The sequence below is a fragment of the Bos indicus x Bos taurus genome, chromosome 6, assembly GCF_003369695.1.
Source record: "Bos indicus x Bos taurus breed Angus x Brahman F1 hybrid chromosome 6, Bos_hybrid_MaternalHap_v2.0, whole genome shotgun sequence".
Classification (NCBI taxonomy): Eukaryota; Metazoa; Chordata; class Mammalia; order Artiodactyla; family Bovidae; genus Bos; species Bos indicus x Bos taurus.
In genome coordinates, this window is record NC_040081.1 from 75,915,554 (window position 1) to 75,933,955 (window position 18,402).

Below are 18,402 nucleotides of genomic sequence, written 5' to 3' on the forward strand. Positions count from 1 at the left end.
TAGGCACAATAAAAGACATAAATGGTAGAGATCTAGTAGAAGCTGAAGATATCAAGAAGAGATGGAAATAATACCTGGAAGAACTGTTCAAAAAAGGATACTAATGAACCAGATAACTATGATGATGTGGTCACTCACCCAGAGCCAGACATTCTAGACTGTGAAGTCAGTGTGGCCTTAGAAGAAGCACTGCTGTCCATAAAGCTAGTGGATGCAATGGAATTCCAGTAGAGCTATTCAAAACCTAAAGGGTGATGCTATCAAAGTGTTGCACTCAATATGTCAGCAAATCTGGAAGACACAACAGTGGCCACAGGACTATATTTGGAAAATCCTCATCCAAATGTTAGGTAGGTAGACTAGGTAAAAGGAGTTCAAAATGGCAGTGGCTAAAAGACAAGGAAGGTCCAAGGAAGGTACGAGGACCAGAGTGAAGACTTCAGGCAGAACAAACAGCACTCCTGGCTAAGCCCAATTTGCATAGGGCAGGCCCAGTTGGAGGAAAAAAACATATAAAAGGAACAGCCAAAGTGCTTTCTCACAGACTCTCTCTCCCTCGTGTGTGCGCTCTTTCTCTCTCTCTCTCCCTCTCACTCTCTCTCTCCCTCTCTCACTCTCTCTCTCCCTCCCCTGCACACTCCTCCACTCTCTTCTCTTTGAGTCTTGGATTCTCCTGCTATCTTCTAAATAAAATGGAGCTGTAACATTGATTTGCTTAAGAGCTGTAGCATGGTTTGTCCAAGACCCGAGAGCACCAAGGGCTTTAATGTCCGTTGCTCCAAATCTTTGTTGTGATGAGACAAAGAACCGAGGAACATACACTCGCATGACACAAATATCCAAGAAGGATAGTACTAAAGAATGTTCATACCATGGGACAATTGCATGCATCTCCCATGCTAGTAATGTCATGCTTAAAAACTTGCATGCTAGGCTTCAGCATTATGTGAACTGAAAACTTCCAGATCTCCAAGCTGTGTTTAGAAAAGGAAGATGAACCAGCGATCAACTTGCCAACATTTACTGAATCATAGTGAAAGCAATGGAATTCCAAAAAAATTTTTACTTCTTTTCATTGACTACCCTAAAGCCTTTGATTGTGTGCATCATAACAAACTGTGGAAAGTTCTTAAAGAGATGGGGATACCAGACCATCTTACCTGTCTTCTGAGAAACCTGTATGCAGGTCAAGAAGCAACAGTTAGAACCCTGTATGGAACAACTGATTGGTTCCATATTGATAAAAGAGTATGACAGGGATGTCTGTTATCACCCTGTTTATTTCACCTATATGCTGAGCACATGATGAGAAATGCTGGGCTGGATGAGTTCCAAACTGGAATCAAGATAGACAGGAGAAGCATCAACAACCTCAGATATGCAGATGATACCTCTCTAATAGCAGAAAGCAAAGAGAAACTAAAGAACCTCTTAATGAGGGTGAAGGAGGAGAGTGAAAAAGCCAGCTTAAAACTAAGATCATGGCATCTGATCTCATTACTTCATGGCAAATAGAAAGGGAAAAGGTGGAAGTCATGACAGATTTCCTCTTTCTGGGCTCTAAAATCACTGCAGATAGTGACTGCAGCCATGACATCAGAACACAGTTGCTTCTTGGCAAGAAAGCCATGGCAAACCTAGACAGTGTGTTGAAAAGCAGAGACATTACTGATAGCTTATGGTGAATGATGTCAGATTCATGATCTCTCAAGATTTAGCTCTGAGACCAGGAACTAGGATTGATCACTCAGAGCTTTTGTACAGCAGAAGTTTTATTACAGAGAAAAAAGACAGAAAAAGCTTCTGACATAGACATCAGAAGGGGGATTGAGAGTGCCCCCCTCCCTAGTCCTATCAAGGACTTATATACTTTTATCAGATCCTCTCCTACAACATACATCTTAAATTAACAAGATTAGATCTAACAATAGAAAGGTCTTACCAGACCCATCTACACAAGATACAGGCCTCTGAAGGTAACAAGATTAGTCAGAAGTTCTGGTTAAGAAGGAGAAACATGTCCTGGAGCAAGATAAATTGTTGTTATATAATCATTGTGAAAGTTGCTCAGTCCTATCAGACTCTTTGCAACCCCATGGACTATAGCCTGCCAGGCTTCTCCATCCATGGGATTTTCCAGGCGATTAGTACAGAGCATAAGGAAGAACATACCCTTAACCAGGATGAGTTGTTTTGTTGTGTAATCATTAGCTCTGGGCTTAAAGAAGGTTAGTCTTAAAGGTTGTTGTCATAACAACTCAGAGGTTAAGAAAAAACATCTTATATGACTAAAACAGAGCAATATAGAAAAAAATGTTTGTCCCTTTCTCCTCCTCAAGGGCCCTGGACTCCTTATCAACCTACCTAGGAATTAACTCTCTCATTACTCTGCCAATAAAGGTGTATATAGTCAAGATTATGGTCTTCCCAGTAGTCACATAGGGTTGTGAGATCTGGACTGTCAAGAAGGAAGAGCATCAAAAAACTGACACTTTTGAACTGTGGTGGTGAGGATGCCTGAGAGTCCCTTGGACAGCAAAGAGATCAAACCAGTCAGACTTAAAGGAACACAACCCTGAATACTCACGGGAAGTACTGATGCTGAAGCTGAATCAGCTCCAGTATTTGGTCTCCTGATGCCAACAGCCCACTCACTGGTAAAGTCCCTGATGCTGGGAAAGATTGAGGACAGAAAAAGAGGGTGTCAGAGGATGAGATGGCTGGATGGCTTTGCTGATGCAATGGCCATGGACTTGGGCAAACTTCAGGAGATGGTGAGAGACAGGGAGGCCTGGCATGCTGCAGTTCATGGGGTTTCAAAGAGTAGGACATGACTGGGGGACTGAACAGCAACATTCACAAACTTTTTTCCCAGATGAAAGCCTAGATAAAAATAAATATTCAAAAAACTAGTTTTTTAAAGAGAAATCTATATTTAGTATACTACACAACAGTTTAAAATTTAAAAATTTATTTTTCTCATATCTTAGAAGAAAAAGAATTTGGGTACTTAAACATTCTAAAATGAATATACATTGTGACACATTAATATAGATTCCTATATTCATAAACTTATATATAAACACGTGCATATTTGAATTATATTTTCCTTTGCTTGATGGCCAAAACCAATGTTTACTTTTAGATTAATATGAGTTTTTATTTTTATTAATATTTTAATGTTATTTTTTGTTTTTTAATTTTTATAATGTTGTTTTGGTTTTTGCCATACAACAGTATGAAGCAGCCACAATTATACATATATCCCCTAGCTCCCAAGTTCCCCAGATCCCATTTTTCTTAAACTCACATCAACTATTTTTAGTCAGTTCTTCTTTGTTTCTTCTGTTTGGACTTTTGGGGAAAATTAAGTCCTTTTTCTCTGTTTTTGACCACTTAATTTACTATGTGGTTTTTCAGAATGAATATCTGTTCCTAGAGTCTTACAAGATTCAAGATGAACAAGCCTGATATCTGTTTGCTTACAAACTATAAGAAAATCAAAAGAGAAATAAAACCAAAACCATAAACGTTATAATTCTTATGTAAATGATACCTCTCTAATGGCAGAAAGTGAAAAGAAACTAAAGAACCTCTTGATGAGAGTGTAAATTATTTTATGACAATGTATTGTTTAATCCATAAACTCTGTTTATATTACACTCATATTAACATTTACATGTGGGTTTAGCATAGATCTAATCAATGGCAACCACTCCAGTACTCTTGCCTGGCAAATCCCACAGACGGAGGAGCCTGGTAGGCTGCAGTCCATGGGGTCGCTAGGAGTCGGACACGACTGAACGACTTCACTTTTCCCTTTTCACTTTCATGCATTGGAGAAGGAAATGGCAACCCACTCCAGTGTTTTTGCCTGGAGAATCCCAGGGACGGGGGAGCCTGGTGGGCTGCCATCTCTGGGGTCGCACAGAGTTGGACACGACTGAAGCGACTTAGCAGCAGCAATCAACATGTAAACTTTCTCCTTTTTGTTATTAAAAATCAAGTTAAGGTTTTCCTTGACAAAAAAAATTCTGTAATATCTATATTCTCTCTATCCACGCTAGTGGTGAGTCTCATTTGATTTGTCTTTTCAAGTATAATCTATAGACATATTCTAATAACACTATTATCAGCTCCCTTAGAAATCACAAAAGAAAATGCAGTGAATAATGACACCAATATAATGATTATTAATATTATATAATTATATATTATTTAATTCTCTCCATTTTCCTCATATGGGTAGGATTGAACGTCTGGGTTCCTTGGCAGTGGTAGAGACCTGTGATTAACTGTCCCAACTAGAACATCTAATTGCAGAGTAAAGCCCTCCAAAATTTATTTCCTATAGCCATGATGACTAGCAGTATTCTAGTATATCTACTCAACTAGGCTGGATGCTGCAGTGAGGACACTACAGAAATAAAAGGAACAATCCAGTCAATCCCTCACAAGAAATACACCTTTTGAATTTAAGGAAGTGAAATTGTGATTTTGTTACTAGAGCATAATTGATCTATATTAATACATACAATATGCAGTAGGAAATGGTAACTCACTCCAATATTCTTGCCTAGATAATTCCATGGAGCAAAGGAACCTGGCAGGCTGGGGTCCATGAAGTTGCAAAGAGTTGCACATGACTGAGCACACATGTGCACACACATACACACAGACACACAATACATACAATAAGCAGTGAATTTCTTTTACTATCAATAAATAATTTTGAAAGTTTTCCCCTTACGTTACAATAAGATAAATATAACTTGATTTCCTTCAATACAAAAGTTAGTGTCCAGAATGGCAATAAAGTTTGTTTTTCTGCCTTTTTATGCACTGTATTATACAGTAGATGCAGTTATTTTCCCCCATGCCAACTTTTTACAGATGCAAGTCTAAAGATAAAAGCATGAATTTCAACAGGGAGAGAAATAATGAGTCCCCATGGGTAAGTTATCTTTGAGATCTTCAGGGGGTGAACATGAACATCATGACCTTTAGCATGTCTCAGAGAGAAAAAATAACTTTTACCATTACAAAGTAATTCTGTTTACCAAGTCAGATCTGAAAAGCAGGTCACCTGGACCTCATAAAATGTGACACCAAAAATAATCAATGCATGCAACAGAATCCAAGTAACATAGATTGTACTTGTTGGTATAACAATACTCTTTACAAGGCATCTTGTCCAATGTAATAATTAACATAATATGTTCATTTGAGCTTAAATTTAAATATGTGTAAAGCTATAGAAGCAATACCCTTGAACATGTTTACTATGCTTTATCAAACATCTAACAAATTTTATTAAAAAATATTGGCACTGGCAACCCACTCCAGTACTCTTGACTGGAAAATTCCATGGACGGAGGAGTCTGGTAGGCTGCAGGCCATGGGGTCACTAAGAGTGTGACATGACTGAGTGACTTCACTTTTCACTTTTCCCTTCCATGCATTGGAGAAGGAAATGGCAACCCACTCCATTGTTCTTGCCTGGAGAATCCCAGGGATGGGGGAGCTTGGTGGGCTGCAGTCTATGGGGTCGCACAGAGTCAGACACGACTGAAGCGACTTAGCAGCACCAGCAGCAAAAGTTTGTATGGCTCTGGCATATATTACCTCCATTCCACTATTAAATAGTGCTGGTTTCCAAGACAGTTATATTTAATTCTTCATACTCTGGTTTCAAGTTTCATATCGCCTAGAATGTTTTGTTTTCTACCATATTTCTTCGTTTGCTATATAGTATGCAGAGGTTTCAATTTGCTCAAAATTTTAAGGGTTGAAAAGCACATAATGACTCAAATACAAGCATATTTTTCCTTTTGATTCAATTTAACCCTCATACAATTGGCCCACATAAAGAGAGGACATGACAGCTCAGAGTAAGATCCTTACTTTACAAATATCCTAAGCTACATCAACTAGACAGGTTCCAGTCACCTCTGTCCCCATCACTACCATTATCAAATGTCTTTAGGTCATCTGAACTAATCTACATATATCCTTTATTTCTGTGAATGTGCTGACACCTGACACCAGAATCTCAGAGTCTCAGGCCACCCTGATCTCTCCTATCCTAATGTCTTTTCATACTCTCTTCCCTCTCTCCATCTCCCACTCACCCCTAACTCATGAAAACATGGCTCTGTCCCCTTCATTTCCCAGTGCAAAATCAGTAAATTTCTCTATGTTTTCAAGCACTTTCTGAGAATCTTCCTCATCGTTTTGCTCTAAATTCAGGCAACGTCTGAAATGCTCCTGCTGCAGCCCACTAAGACAATGACTCTTCCTGCCCCCGGTTTCTTCTCAGCACTATGTTTAAGTTAGAGTAGTCTCCACTTTGGGGCTTCCCAGGTGGCTCAGTGGGTAAAGAATCTGCCTGAAATGCAGGAGATGCAGGAGACATCAGTTCAATTCCTGGGTCAGGAAAATCCCCTGGAGGAGGACATGGCAATCCACTCAAGTATTCTTGCTTGGGAAATCCCATGGACAGAGGAACGTGGCAGTCCATAGGGTCTCAAAGAGTCCAACATGATTGAAGCGACTGAGCATGCATACACAATCTCCATTATCTTTCTTGACTCTAGCAAACAGTTTTCCTTTCTGCCTTCCTTAAAACAAATATGTGAATCATGCTACTCATTCTTCTTTCAAATAATTTCAACTTTCACTCTGCCTAAGCTACTCATTTCCATGGAGATAACCCTATATCTTGTCATCACTAATTACTGTCACATGTTGATCATCTTGATAGCCTCTTTTTTCTGATTATCCAGGTTAATGTTATGGTCAGTTCTTATAATCACTTCCTCTCATGTTCCTCAACAACTTAGTCCCTCTCTCATATGGCCTTATATGCCTGAAAAATCCATAACCTGGTTAAATTACCTGCCTACCTTGAGCCCGGACGTAATACAGGTAAATGTAGCAGAAGGAAAAGAGCAGTCACACTAATTGGTCTCCCTTTAAAAATCATGACCAGTAACCTCAAGGAGGCTTAAAACTAGTTAGGAGCCACATTATACATCTTTAGCCTCACTTCCCCATTTCCCTAAAGCATTTTACACCTTCACTAGTCTTTTCAAAAACCAACAACATGGATGGACCTGGAGGATATTATGCTTACTGAAAAAGTCAAAGAAAGACAAATACTGCATGCAGTCACTTGTATGTGGAATCTAAAAAGTAAAACAAACAAATAATATATAAAAAGCAAAAATAGACTCACAGATATAGAGAACAAATTTGTGGTTACCAGTTGGAAGAGGGAAGCTGGGGGCATGGTGGCAGTGCAAAATAGGAATAGGGAGTTAAGAAGTGCAAAATATACTAAGTTTATACTAAGTATAAAATAAAGAACCTACAAGGACATATTTGATAGAACAGGGTATACGGCCAATATCTTATTATAGCTATAAATGAAGTTTAATCTATAAAAGTATTAAATCACTATACTGTAAATCTGAAGCTAATATACTATTGTAAATCAATTATACTTCAGTAAAAAAAAAAAATTAAAATATGCTGTAACTCCCTCCGCCTCAAAAAACAAACATGTTTTCATTTCTTATTCCTAGTTAATAACCTTTTTCTTACTTCACAGGGCAAACTGAGATAATTCTAAAAATCTTAAAAGATTCCTCACACCACATGTGGACACCTATCAACATCTGTACCCATACACTCTACCTTCTTAATAAAATGGAATTATTAATATTCATTTATTAAGTCAATTTCTTATGTTTTCTTTACATAACACCCTTTTCACCTGCTCACTCCTCAGTTCACAACTTTATACTGGATAATAACCATGAGCATATAAACATCCTGCTATTTCTCAATTTACAAAAAAAGACAAAAGAATAAAAACAAAACAAAGTAAAACAATCATAACAAAAATACTGATAAAATATTCTGTTCAGTGTCAAATTATTTGCTTTTGCTTTTGCTTTTTTCAGAAAATACCCAACAATTTCTATCTTAATTTTGAACCTAAATAGATTTTTTGTCCCTATTGTGCAACTATTAATCTTATCAGGTTCATCAGTGACCTCCAAATTGTTAATCTGGTATCTGATTTACAACTTTAATTTATTTGGCCTATTAAATAGCATTTTGACACAGTTGATAATACCTTTTGTTTTATACACTTTGTTTTCCAGCTATGACACACTCCTGGGACTTTCCCTGGTAGCTCAGCTGGTAAGACTCTGCCTGCAATGCAGGAGACCTGGGTTCAATCCCTGAGTTGGAAGATCCCCTGGAGAAGGGAAAGACTGCCCATTCCAATATTCTGGCCTGGAGAATTTCATGGACTATAGAGTCCATGGGGTCACAAAAAGTCAGACATGACTGAGTGTCTTTCACTTCACTTCACACACTCCTGGACCTCACAGTTTGATTTGAAATTATGTTCTCCATTTATCAGAAAAAAGTTGCAACATTATTTAAATTGCCTTACTGACAACTAAGCAATTCATGGGAACATATTACTTCAGACCACTATAATGTAAGCTAACCTCACATGCATGTATATAACCACCTGTTAAATGAGACTTCGAACTGCTTAATTTTTCTGATATGTCTACATACAATTTCTACTCACTTTCTATATTTCTATACCTCCTATTTTTTCCAACCCATCACAATTTGGTTTCTAACCTTTATATTCCTACTGACAAAACCAACAGTAAATTCAGCAAACAGACACAGAAATGGAAGTTTTCAGATATAAAGTTTGAATGATAGCCACAGTATAGGGCAGACAACTAAAATATCAATGGAAAAAGCAGAAAATACAGTAAAATGAGAGATAAGAGATGTGCGTGAGCATTCACATATTGCCTTTATCTGTAGATAAGGCATCAGTTTAAGTGGATAGCAATAAAAAGGAAGATTAAAGTAACAGTTCAAAGAAACAGAACTATATGGATATTAAGCATACGGTGAGTGATTTTATGATACCCTCTGGGTACTATTAAAACACCCACAAGTAATCTGATTACTTGTTCCATCTGGATTCCACAAAGCTTCAGGTTAGTTGCTGTGTACCTAACTGCATGCCCTCAAAATAATTGGTGTTGTCTTAATATTTTTTCCTTATTAGCTTTCTTCAGCACTGTCAAAAATAATATAGAAAGAGTACCCAAAGTGATTAACTAAATATTAAGCACTAAATATTGGCAAGGGAGTCTCATCTGTTATTTTTATTTTATCTCATTTAGTCTCTTTTCTTAGAAGTTTCTCAGATGGAAGAACATGTTTATTTCATCTCGTCTCATCTAGTGCCTTTGGTTTAGACATTTGCCAGTTTGAACCATACCCTAGTCTACATTCCAGTTAATACACATGTGGCTATGTGAGTATTGTATGCACCACTTATTGCAAATAAAATACATATCCAAGTTTTTTAAATCAATAAATAAAACCTTTATATCATTGATGTAACTTGCCCTTGTGTACTGCTATACCCTCTTTAAAATTTGTCTCTGTTTTAGACATTTCTTAGCAGTGCCAATTTAAAAAGCAGTTGTCAACATATGTTTTAATGAATTTTTAATACTTTCACATAAATTGATAAGTTAAAATTTCTTTTTGAAGTCAGTTTATTCAATAGGAAATAAGGAAGCCTAGTCATTGGCAAAGAATTAATTATTTCAAATTTACGTATTATAATGTAAACTAAGTACATGGTCCTTTGGTAACATTTCCCTTTCTCTCTCCCCGTCTTTTCTCTATCTTTCTGCTTTCTCTCTTGCTGTCTTTTTTTTTTTTTTAAGTTATTGAAGTAATCAATCAAATCAAAAAAATCTTGGCTTATTATGTCATCATATCTTTCATGGTGACTTGAAAGTTAATATTTAGGTTCTCCCACATCAGGAAAGCCAGTAAATCCAATAATAGGATCCCTTAATACAAACAATTTTCAAAACCAACTTCCTGGGAATTGTTTAAATATGCCCATAACCAATCTAACTATTAGTTATAAAGAAGCATGGATTTATAGTGTTAGTTGTTCAGTCATGCCCGACTCTTTGAGATTCTGTGGACCATAACTCTCTGAGCTCCTCTGTCCATGGGATTCTCCAGGCAAGAATACTGTGGTGGGTTTATATTTCCTATGCCTGGGGATCTTCCTTATCCAGGGATCAAACCTGTTTCTCCTGCATTGGCAGCTGAGTTGTTTACCACTAGCGCCGCCTGGAAAGCCCCAATCTTATTCTAAATGTTCATTCTCCCATTTAGAATACATTTAGGTCTACTTCTAGGTTTAATATCCATGGATTTGATTATCTTCAATTGTAGTTTGAAAAATTTCCCAGTTTTAATAATTATCTTCATGTTCTCTTTGATGTTAATTTCAATTCATTCTCCTCAAGCTACTTAATTGTCATTATTCTCTTTGTTGTTTTTGCTGCTGCTGCTGCTAAGTCACTTCAGTCATGTCGAACTCTTAGCGACCCCATGAACTGCAGCCCACCAGGCTTCTCCGTCCATAGGATTTTCCAGGCAAGAGTACTGGAGTGGGTTGTCATTGCCTTCTCTGATTCTCTTTGTTAAGGTATTGAAATTCATATTTAAATCAGCCTTTCTTAATTCCAAAATTAAAATTAAAAAACCTCTATGGAAATGGAGAAAAGAAGTATTATCTAACAATAATAAAACACAAGTGAGGCAGAAAACATACAGACAGAATATTGGGGGAATTCAAATAAATATAAAGCAAATGAAGCTAGATTAAACTGAAGCATTCTAAAATTTACAAGACCTCATCTTTTTACCAATCACACATTTTTGTAGGTATTTATTTATTTTTATGTGTTGTTTTTAAGTGTTGGGAAAGATGAGAATATTGAGTGGTGAGAGGGGACATATGTATATTTATGGCTGATTCACACTGAAATCATCAAATATTTGTTAAGTGTTCAGCAGAGTACTAGAGCAGGATTTATTGAGGAAATTAGAAAATAAAGTATACACTCTTATGACACAATGTCAAAAAATTTCATATGAGAACAGAAAGCAAGAGTCATATGCATACCATCTTCACAATGATTTAACACAACCCAAGTCCTATAAGAAGCCACGTATGCTAGATTCTGAGACATTCCCTGTTCCCAGTGGTCTGCAGTCTCTTTAGGTAAAATGAATATCAGTTCTATTTGGCAACATGTTCCTGGTGGTCTTTGGTGGCTGGTGGACATTGGCATAACCAAAATGGTTTCCTATCAGTTAATTGATGTAGTATTTTTATATTAACTCTTTGCAGTAACGTTAATTCAAGTGAATATACTGAGATGCAAATATCACTGAAAATTAAAGTACAGTTCAATTGTATTACAGTTATGTAACTCTGTAGTACACCAAGACAGCCTTATGTTTATTACTAAGTGTTTTCTTATAGACTGTCAATGGAAATGATGCAGTTAATTTTTATGTACATAAAATAGGACAACATGGCAGAGTCAGATAACTGATTTTGGAGATGAGAGTAAAATAATTTTGTAATGATCAATTGAATGTTATTGTACACTGGATATTATTCACAACTTTGAGAATTAATTTAGGCATATAATCTGTCGGTGGACATTAATTTGGTGACAGTGAATAGGAAAAAGAGATTGAGTAAATATCCAGAAAAACATCTACTTCTGTTTCATTGATTACGCAAAAGCCTTTGGCTATGTGGATCACAACAAACTGGAAAACTCTTAAAGAAATGGGAATACCAGACCACTCTACCTGTCTCCTGAGAAACCTGTATGTCGGTCAAGAAGCAACAGTTGGAACCAGCCATGGAACAACAGACTGGTTAACAATAGGGAAAGGAGTATGACAAGGGTATATATTGTCAACCTGCTTATTTAACTTCTATGCAGAACATATTATGCAAAATACTGGGCCGGATGAATCACAAACTGGAATCAAGATTGCTGGGAGAAATGTCAACAACCTCAGATATGCAGATGATACCAGTCTAATGGCAGAAAGTGAAGAGGAGCTAAAGAGCATCTTTATGACAGTGAAAGAAGAGAATGACAAAACTGGTTTGAAACAGCATTCAAAATATGAAGATAATGGCATTCAGTCCCATCACTTCATGGCAAGTAGAAAGGGGGAATAGTGGAAGCAGGACAGATTTTATTTTCTTAGGCTCCAAAACCACTGTGAACAGTGACAGAAGCCATGAAATTAAAAGACACTTGATTCTTGGAAGGAAAGCTATGACAAACCTAGACAGCATATTAAAAAGCAGAGGCATCATTTTGTTGACAAAAGTCCATTAGTCAAAGTTATTCCAGTAGTTATTTCAGTAGTAAATGGATGTGATGATTGGTCCATTAAAAAAGGCTGAGTGCTGAAGAATTGATGGTTTCAAATTGTGATGCTAGAGAAGACGGTTAAGAGTCTTGGACTGCAATGAGAACAAAGCAGTCAATCCTGAAGGAAATTAGTCCTGAATGTTCATTGGAAGGACAGTTGCTGAAGCTGAAACTCCAATACTTCGGCCACCTGATGCTTAGAGCCCTCTCATTGGAAAACACCCTGATGCTGGGAAGGATAGAAGGCTAATGGAGGAAGGAATGGAAGAGGATGAGATGAATAGATAGCATTACCAACTCAATGGACATGAATTTGAGCTAACTCCAGGAGATAGTATGGGATGGAGGAGTCTGGTGAGATGTAGTTCATAGGGTCACAAAGAATTGAACATGACTTTAGGACTGAACAACAACAAAATATCAGAAGAGTGTCATAAAAGTGAAAAAGAAAGAAAATATATTAATATATATTTTCAATAGTCATCATATATCCTTTCTCAATACATTATTTTAATTAGTTCTGTATAGTACCATAATTATATGTTTTCTGTAGACTTTTAGTTCTTTCAGACACTATTCTCTTTTTTTTTTTTCTTAAATTGCATTTGTTTGTAATTCTTGTTTCAGTTATTCCAGAAAACAGGTACTCAATAAAATTCTACCGAATATTGAACTTACTTCCTTTCAGAAGCATGAGCTTGCTTTCTTTTCATTCTTCTATTGTCCTTAAGGGATGAGAGCTTTTGTGATTTAAATTCAATATGAATTATTTGGAGTCAAGTTTGTGATCATGTTCAATCCTTTCATGTTTGATAAGCTTTTCAGCAATAACTATGTACACTTTTTAGTAGTATTTTTAGAAATCTTATCATTTCCTTTTCTAATTAAGCATTTGAATCTTGGTACTGAGTAAAGGATAACACTTATAATTTAATAATAAGGTACAAAATGCAATTTAAAAAGGCCACTATAATCAGTTTTTCTGTAATATACTACAGCTATCAGTGAAACAGATTGAAGATGATAGTAGATTAAATTTAACAACATTATAGCCAGATTCTTTACCAGCTGAGCCACCAGGGAAGCCTAAGAATACTGGAGTGGATAGCCTATCCTCTCTCCAGCACATCTTCCTGACCCAGGAATTGAACCGTGGTCTCCTGCTTTGCAGGCAGGTTCTTTACCAGCTGAGCTACCAGGGAAACCCAAATTAAATATTCCATGGTAATTATTCTGCTATTGAGATTTTTTTTGTCACAGTTGAATTGTGTTGGTTTATCACATAACTACAAAAGAGATTTCCTTATCTGCATTATATCTAATATCTACATTACAACAAATAAAGCAGCACAATTATTTGCTTATTAGGACTATCCACTACAAATATTCAGTAACAAAAATAGGCCTGAAACATTGACAAGATTTGTATTTTGTGTTCAGACATTTTTATCTTCTCTCATAGACATATACTTAGAAGTGATAGGGAAAATGAAAAAAAGAAAAGTAGAAGAAATACAGACTTCACATAATCTTCTGTTTGGTTTCACTAATTATTAGTTTCCTAACTATATTTTAAATAATTATTTAATTGATTAAATCAATATACATTTTCATAAAAATGGGGAAACATTCAAGAATATATTATGAATTGTTAGAAAGCAATAAAGTTTATTGCAAAGAATTTATAGTCTTCATCTCAGGATAGCAGAAACTTAACTGATAAAATTTTTCGTGTGCAGTATAAGTAGCAAAATATTAACTTTTGTACAGGAATATTATACTAACATAAAGCAAAATCAAGGGCTGACTGAAGCGCCTTAGCAGCTGTAGCAGCAATGCCCAATAGCCTTTTCCATTGAATTTTATCTAAAAAGGCAATACTCTAAACATTAAATGATTATTTGCCTTTGATATTTTGAAACTATTTATCATCACTATTGTCCATTTATTTCCAAAATCATTCTGTACCTTTATCCATCTTGTTCTGTGCCTGAGAAGGCTGGATTTTATGGACTGAATCAATAGGCTCTCTTGCCCTGGACTTTCCATTGATTCAGGAAAATAACAAAGGAAATTAGTGGATAGGGTGACAATGAGGTTGAATTATGTATTCTCCTGGCTTCATTTTTGTCTGGCTGCAGATTGGCTGTGGCTGTGTTCTGAACACAAGGCCCATTTCCTGTCTGGTGGCCCTGTTAGTCTGAAATACTCTCTTTAGGTTCTGGTAACCTCTCCATCCTCTCAACCCCTTGAGGATTAGAGCTGATGACACTCCTTTCCTTGTTGAGTCTAGTGTGAAGGCTTCACCTTTCCTTGTTTTCCTTCACCATGACCAGGTATTTGTAACTAGTCATTTTATTCAATCATCTTTAATTGTTTCATGTCAGTACACCATCTGGTTTGTGGCAGAATTTGGACTATTACATTTTTATTAGATTGTACTATAGTATTTTTGTGTTGGACTGTATTATGATTCAAATATCCAACATCATCAGAAAGGTAATTATGTTGGATTTTTAATATATGGACATATTAAACACATTAAAATTTTAACCTATCTTTAGTAATTACTAACTATACATTTGTCTACTAAGAGTATAGTCACTTAATATGGTTATTATAATTTAAATATTTTATTAATACTGATAGTTATAATTTCATATACGAATACAAATGGCATGGATCAAAAAACACTTTGCAAAACTGTTCTCTAGATAAGCTTACCATTTGTACTACTATAAATACCATATGAAAGTACCTATTATTCAAGCAGTAATTGTATAAATTAATAATTCTCTTTAAATTCAGTCAATCAATAGACAATAATTAGCATATTATTATTTTAATAAGCATTTTGATTTCCAATGAATTTAAGTAAATTTACATTTACTTTCTTTTGCTTATTGGCAAAGTGAATTCTTCTTTAGTAAAATGCTTTTCATGTTTTATCCCTTTACATTGGAATGATTAAGCTTCTAAAGGTCTTTGATGTCCAAGTTTCAATTACAGGAAAATTTTGGATGGTGATATTATAGCATTGGAATAAGACAAGCAGGGAGAGGAGATATTTCTGAGTATAGGTGATGATTTTGTTTTGGAGAAATGATAAGTTTGTTGTGATTAAATGACATTCAAATAGGAGTAGGTAGTTGATTATAAAGTGTATTCAAGCTTGATAGATTGATTTTTACTAAAAATATATTTTAGTATTTCAGAATATATATAATTGACATCATCTGAATGAGTAATATGTAAACTAATAAGAAATATGACTATTCTAAGCTATACCAATTTTATGGAGTGAGTTTGTTAAAAAGTTCACATAGACATAATAGAAGTAGAGAAGGAAGAGGTCAATTAGAAGCATGTAATATGGAAACCAAGGGAAGTGAGAGAATTCTGTACTGTCACATACTGGGAAAGGTCTAATAAAATGAAAACAAGATTATGCATTGTTTTAATTAATAAAAATAGTTTATGACTGACTTTGTTGAGTGACATTTCAGGGTTATGATAGAACTAGCAACATTAGGTTAAAGAGAGTGAAATTAACTGGAGTTGAATAATTGGAGATGTGAGTTGTGAAAACAATCCATTCAAGGGGTTTTATTATGAAAGAAAATAGAGACAGCTTTGGTTTTAGGAAGATCTGGAACTGTAATAGTTTAACTTAGTTCTAAAAATTAAACATTGAGTAGAATCAAGCATATTTGAATCTAATGGGAAGAAGATAGTTGGGTCAGAAAACTAAGAAGCAAGAGAAAATGGGTAACTGATAGATTTATGTACCAAAGAGTATAGAAAGGGAGAAGACCCAAAGCATAAACTGAAAACTAAAGAGAAAAACTAGCACTTTGTAATGAGAGAAACCTGGAAATCATAGATGAAGTTGTAATTACGTGTGTCAGTGCATTGGTGTTGAAGTAAGTATTATTATTTTGATGGCATGTAGATTATCTGGAAAAAGAAAACTGATTTTTTTTCTGCTTGATTGGAAAATATAGTGGGTGGTAGAATTAAAGATTTGAGTATCATAGAAAAATTTAAAATAACTACCAGAGACAAGCACAAGCAAACCTGGGGGAAGCACATATCTGGTAAATGGGCATGAGCGATTTCATTGTGGGAGTGAGAATGTTCTAAAACTGATTTATGGTAGTTACTAACTACTTGGTAAGTTACTAAAAATCACTATATTGCACACTTGAAGTGGTACATTTATATTATAGTGGATGTATTGTAATATATAAAATGTGCTTCAATAAACATGTCTTAAAAAATAGTTGCTGAGGCTTTCAAGATGCTAAGTAAGGAATGTATGAAAAGCATAAGAGAATGAGAACCATTCCCATTCTGTTTTCAAAACTAAGTACGAAATAGAGGTCTATTTATTTCACATTTCATTTTGAAGATGTTAGAAAACATCTTTAGTTATTGCAAGTATTAATCACTCAGTTGTGTCTGACTCTTTGTGACTCCATAGACTGTAGCCCTCCAGGCTCCTCTGCCCATTTAATTTTCTAGGAAAGAATGCTAGAGTGGGTTGCCATTTCCTTCTCCAGGGGATATTCCTGACCCAGGAATCGAACCCAGGTCTCCTGCATTGTGGCAGATTCTTTACTGTCTGAACCAACAGGGAAGCCCCACAGTTATTGCAAGGGAGGTTGTTTAAACAACGTTATAGTATTTAGTTATTATCAATATTTAAAATCAATATATAAAAGGGTGAAAGTTAAAGGATCTTAGAGAAGAATTCATATCAATATACAAAAGGGTGAAAGTTACAAAATCTTAGAGAAAAGCTTTTAAGATTGTCTGAAGAGCTTAATATATATCTTCAGGAGTGTGTAACAATGGGGGTTGTTGTTTGACTCATTCATCAATCATGAGAATAGCAGCCTGATTTTCTACTCTGGTGGTGGAGAAAGGAGAGTCTACATCAGAATTGACCTGCATTCCCAGAATTTGATGGGGTGAAAGAAGCATATGTATTTCCTGTGCATCACATTTGAGCCAAGTGGAAGTAATTAAGTCATGCTGGGGATGAGCAATAAGATCTCCACAGAGTGTGTGGTAGACCACCCAACATCAAAGGCTGAAATTAAACCATAAGAGGTGAGCCAGAGGAGATCTTACGCATATTAGGGGAAGGCAAGTGAGAAAAATCCAGGGAGAGGATAGTGGATCAATAAAAATATTAAGCTTTATTGAAGTGAAGTGAAGGTTGCTCAGTCGTGTCTGACTCTTTGTGACCCCATGGCCTATACAGTCCATGGAATTCTCCAGGCCAGAATACTGGAGTGGGTAGCCGTTCCCTTCTCCAGGGGATCTTCCCACCCAGAGATTGAACCCAGGTCTCCTGCACTGCAGGTGGATTCTTTACCAGCTGAGCCACAAGAGAAGCCCTTAAGCTTTATTAACACCCTCCAAATCAATAGAGGACTAACGTCATATGACATTAACAGGAAAATGAGATCATTCTTTACTATTACACCTTTTCTATCTCTTTTTTGAGCTGAAACTACTACAAATCACAATTAGAAATCTACAACCAAAGAGAATAAGAAAAGCCAGTGAAATGCAGAAGAGCCCAAATTTATCTTATTTCTAATTGCAGCTTTGATCTAGAAATAATCCAGAAATGAAGAGGGGTTGGGTGATTTAAAATGAATATCAGAGATTTCATCATTTTATGATCCTGAATTATCATTTACTGAAATTAAACTATTATTTGTAACTACAGTTAACAAAGTTGTTTTTTTTTTTTTTTATTGTCTAAGTGTGATAAAAAAAAAAAACAAATCAACCCAGAGAATAGTAAATACAAAGAATATTTATTAATGGAGAAGTAAAATGTCAACTTTTGATTTCTCTGTGTCAAGTTCCAGATTTTTTTGACATTGGTTAAAAAGAGATAGACTGCCTGGCAGTATGAAAGACTCATTTGAAATTAGAGATCATCAAATTATGGTTATCTATAGTCAGTCTGTGGAGAAGGCAATGGCATCCCACTCCAGTACTCTTGCCTGGAAAATCCCATGGACAGAGTAGCTTGGTGGGCTGCAGTCCA